Consider the following 5,262-nt stretch of genomic DNA (forward strand, 5'->3'; position numbering starts at 1 on the left):
CCATCAAGTGCATCCAAAATGGTGTCTTAGCCTATGGTGCATTAGGTGCAAACCGTGCACCTATCTTGCACCGACACTAACACTATCTCTAAACAAACCGAAGCAAGATTCCATATGACACACGTCATCTAGGAGTTCCATTGGGTGCGTCCAAATTGATTTTGGAGCATATGGTACGTTCCATGCAAACCGTGCACCTATCTTGCATCAAGATTAGCACTATCTCCAAAAACACCGAACTGAGCTTCCACTTGAGCCTCTTCACCTAGGACTACCAACAGGTGTGTCCAAAATGGTTTCTTAGACTATGGTGCATTAGGCACAGTCTGTTGAAAGCCCTAGTTTGGTTCTGGATAATTGATGAAACCCTAGTACTAACCTCTATACTACATGTGTGTAGACTTAATGAGGTTGGTACATGCCAAGTGATGGAGCAAGAGATGATCATGGTGATGATGGTGATGACCACAAGATGATCAAGTGCTCAGCATGGAAAAGAAGAAAGAGAAAAACAAAACCCTATGGAGATCAAGGCAAAGGTATTGCTTAGGGTTTTGGTTTTCGTGATCAAGATACCATAGAGAGTGTGATCACATTTAGCATTGATAGCCATACTATAAAGAGGGGAATTCTTTGGCTAAGCGGTTATCAAGTGCCACAAGGTGTCATTATTCATGTGCATGCATTTAGAACCTAGTGAGCTAACATAACTCCTTTGAAGAAAATGTTTGTGAAAATGCTAACACACGTGCACATGTTGGTTTACACATTGTGGTGTTGGCACACTTTGAAAAGGAGGTGGAGTTTGAAGGGTAGAGAGAGGATGGTTCAGAGGCACCGGTGGGATTCGGTGCTTTTTTTGAGAAAATGACGTGCAATTTTTCTATTGCACCGGTGGGAAAATTGAAGAAGTCACAAACACTCACCGGACGCTGGCTCAGAGGCACCGGACGCTGTGTCTGTGCGTCTGGTGTGTAGGCAGTGCCTAGCTCAGCTAGGGTTAGGCACCGGACGCCCGGCACTGGACGTAGGTTAGACCCTGTTTGAGCATCCGATGTTTTGAGTCCAGTGTTCTACGCTTTTGCAATGCTCTCTGGGTATTGTTGACGGTCCTTAAGTACTAAAATTAATAATCAAATAAACATGACAAAAGGATCAATATGAAACAAACATCTAGAATTAGGGTTTTATCTGACAGAATTCCACGAGCTTTGGTGTTTATCTATTTCTGCAGGGGGTTATCAGAGAATATGGAGAGAAGGCCCACATGTCATGTTTACAACGAGATAATTACGTGCCGCACAATTTTCTTCAATCTAGAAGAGTCCAGAAGCCACGGGAACGAACGAGAAGAGGATCGGGCTCGGGGGCAGGGCGCCCGCCCACCCCCCTTGGGTGCCCGCCCTGGCCAGGAGTTGGATCGGGACTCTGTGTCGCGACTAAACTCCACCGACCTAAAGGATCAATCTAAACCATACAATCAATGTCGGTTTAATCCGACGGCTCAAATTCACTTGAAGGGACTATAAAACCAAGGCTTCTCCCCCTGGAGGAGAGAGGAGAAGAGAAGAAATCATTATGCAAAGGTAGCTATCAAAGTTAGGGTTTAGAGCTTCTCTCCCACAGAGAATTAGAATTAGCTACTCCCTAATCCTTCAAGTTTAGAGGTTTGATTAGATAGCAATTAGAGAAGTAGAGCACTACGCTCTGGATTCGGATATTCGGTAATAAAGATTGGTATTATTCATATCTTTCTCTAATTCTTTGTTCTAATTGCATTATGTCTCTAATTATTATGTTCTTAGTTTGTTCTAGTTCTATATTTGATATAGTTCTAATTGATAATGAGTTTATGTATAAGTTTGCAAAGCGCTTAGCTCTTGACGCGAGGGAGTTAGGTGATAGATCACATGTGAGCGTGGTGCTTAGATGTTATTTATCTACAAATGTATCCTATTGGCCGGGTCGTGTGGTAGTTCGCGATAGTGACAGCTTCGTTGATTCTTATATAGTCCACCCTCCGTTGATAGGACAGGCAGAACCGGTATTGTGGAGTAAGTCGTGCGATGCTCTGATTTACTTTATCAATGTTCCTTATACATGAATGAAGAGTCTTTTATGCTATATATGATCTTGTAGATAACTAGAGTAGATTATGACTTAGTAGTTAGTATATAACTTAGAATCCATTCTCTAGCTAATCCGACATCACCTACATATATGAGGAGTAGTCTATTTTCTAATCGCTGTGTTCTTTATCCCTTGAACTTATAATTCATTATCATTATCTTTATTGTTTACCCCCTGCTAAAGTAAGTGACTGTGTGATGAGTTTCTCATTAGTAATCATGTTCTTGCAAGTTTATCTCTAGTCTATGCCTTGATAGATTTTGCCCTTAATTTAAACTCCTTAGATCCCTTGAGCAAAATTATAAATAACGATACCTAGAATACTTATCCTGGTGAAATGCTACAATGAGGTGTTTTATCTGTGCGCTTGCGGATAGAATAAATTATTTTCTAGAGAGCCTTTACATTTATAAATACCTTTGTACACTCTGGCACCATGCTGGGGATGACAACCTAGTATCTAAGTGGTGTTAGCTAGTGTCAATAAACATTTCTTGCACCGTTGTCGGGGACCTCATAAGGGAATCTCATAAGTAAGTCAAAAAAGGGTGACACACAGGAAAGGTAAGGAAAGACAGTAAATCAGTCAAGGTTATTCATATAAAATTTTAGACTAGACTATAGAGAAATAATTGCATAAAACAGCTACTAAAGGAGAAATCATAACAAGGCACCTCTGCTTTGGCAGGTTCACCCTGTTGTTTTTCTATGTTTATATTTTTATATAGGGTATATCAGGATTGACTTTGGGTACATTCAACTCTTCATCATCAGAACCAAAGAAATCAAGAAAAGAAGAAGCTAGCTACCAATTGCTGAAGCTATGGCACAAAAGGCCTTGCAAGAATTCTCTGCTCCAAGTCTTGAGAACATTCCAACTGGTCCAAGATTTGCAGTAGAAGAAGGAGTACCCGAGTTTGAGCTCAAGTCAAGCCTCATCAATTTGGTGCAAGCTACACAATTCAGTGGAAAGGCACATGAAGATGCTAGTGCACACTTCCAGAATTTCTTAGAGATTGGAAGCACAATCCACATTAACGGAGTTGACAAAGACGTCATACTACTTCGCCTTTTTCCATTCCACTAGAAGGAAAAGCGAGGAAGTGGTTCTACACTCATCAAGATAACATCAACAACTGGACGAACTTGTCAGATGCCTTTCCATCAAAGTTTTTCCCTATAGGCAAAACAACTGCCTTAAGAGGAAATATTGTCAGTTTTTAACAGCAGAAGACAGAAGCCATTTCAGAAGCATGGGAGCGTTTTCAAGGATACATTTCAGATTGTCCTCACCATGGAATGGCCACATGGTTACTTATGCAGACCTTCTACCACGGATTAACCCAGAAGGCTCATTAGTGTCCAGATGCGTGTGCTAAGGGATCATTTTTGGAGCTTACAATTGGAAAAGCAGAGATACTTTGGATAAGATAGCAGAAAATCAAAGCTGGTTCCAAGATAAAGCTCAACAATGTCATCAAACTGAAGAAATACCAGAAGAATTAAATGCATTATCAACTAAGATGGAAAATTTGCTCCATTGGATTGACCAGAGGGCCAAGTTCAAAGAAGATCAAAGGGCCATTGGGACAACATACAAATATCAACCAACTTCGAGTCAACCTAATAGCAAAGGTATGATTCAGGTAATACTTTCAAGCAACTTTCATTAAAAGAGATAATTGCTCAACAAACCAAAACTAATGATTTAGTTAAACAAAGGCTAGATACAAATGAATCATCTCTAAAAGATATAAACAATAAAATGGATTTTCTACTAACTGCCTTTGATGAGCAAAACGCTCTTAATAAAAGGGTAGAGCTTAAATTAATAAAGATAGCTGTTGCACTGCCTGTTGCTACTAACATTGAGCAGGTAAAGAACATAACTACTAGAGGAGGCAAAGCCACCAGAGATCCCCCATACCCAAAAGAGAAACAAAGAACATCAGCACTAGTGCAACCAGCAGTGATAGAAGATAAAGCCCAGTTGAAGCAGAAGATCTGCTACAACCATCAAGAACTGGAGAGATGAGGAAAGATTTTTACGACACCAACTATTTGCCATTTCCTAGAAGAAACAGAGGATTGCAGTCGGATGAGCAGTTTGGTAAGTTTGTAGAGGTAATTCAGAAATTATATGTCAACATACCTCTGCTGGATGCCATACAGGTACCTACATATGCAAAGTACATCAGAGATATTCTCAACAAGAAGAGACCACTGCCCACCACTGAGGTTATCAAGCTGACAGAAGAATGTAGTGCGGCCATCCTCAATAAACCACCAAAGAAGAAGGAAGATCCCGGATGTCCCACTATTGACTGCTCGATCGGAAACCAACACTTCAACAATGCACTTTGTGATCTCGGAGCAAGTGTCAGTGTGATGCCAGCATCAGTCTATAAAAAGCTTGAGCATGCAACCCTAGAACCAACATCAATGTGCCTACAACTAGCGGATCAATCGGTTCGACACCCGTTGGGTATCGCCGAGAACATTCCAGTCAAGATCAGAGATTTCCTGGTGCCAGTAGACTTCGTAGTACTGGACATGAGTCCTGACTCAAAAGTGTCCATCATCCTTGGAAGGCCATTTCTGAGCAATGCCAATGCCCACATTGATGTCAGGAAAGGAGAAATCAAGTTCAACATAAACGGACAAGAAGAACACTTCACATTCAAACCCAGACCAGAGAGAGACTCTACAGTGAAGGAAGTTCATGAAGAACCACTGGAGACACAATCTCCGGAGGAAGGTAATTCAGAAGATTAAATGATTTGGAGGTCTAGCTTGGGGGACCTAAAAATCTTAAACCCTCACCGGGAGGTAAATCGGTATTTATCCGCATTATTAATTTTCCCATATTTAAATTCTTGCATAATTAAATCTTGCATTAGTCACATTTATTCATAGCATTATTATAATAATCAAAAGCCCCATATAAATAATATTCATGGTGTGTAACAACCCATATTTATTAATTATTGTGGAGGCACAAAAATATTTTCCATAATCATTTTAATTAAGTTTCAATTCTCGTAGATTTTTCTGCATTTTTTTAATTATAGTAACCTTCTAGAAGCATGACCCACACTCCTTGGGTCCCACATGTCATACACTTCATCTCAC

This window comes from Sorghum bicolor, chromosome 2 (assembly GCF_000003195.3).
Source record: "Sorghum bicolor cultivar BTx623 chromosome 2, Sorghum_bicolor_NCBIv3, whole genome shotgun sequence".
Classification (NCBI taxonomy): domain Eukaryota; kingdom Viridiplantae; phylum Streptophyta; class Magnoliopsida; order Poales; family Poaceae; genus Sorghum; species Sorghum bicolor.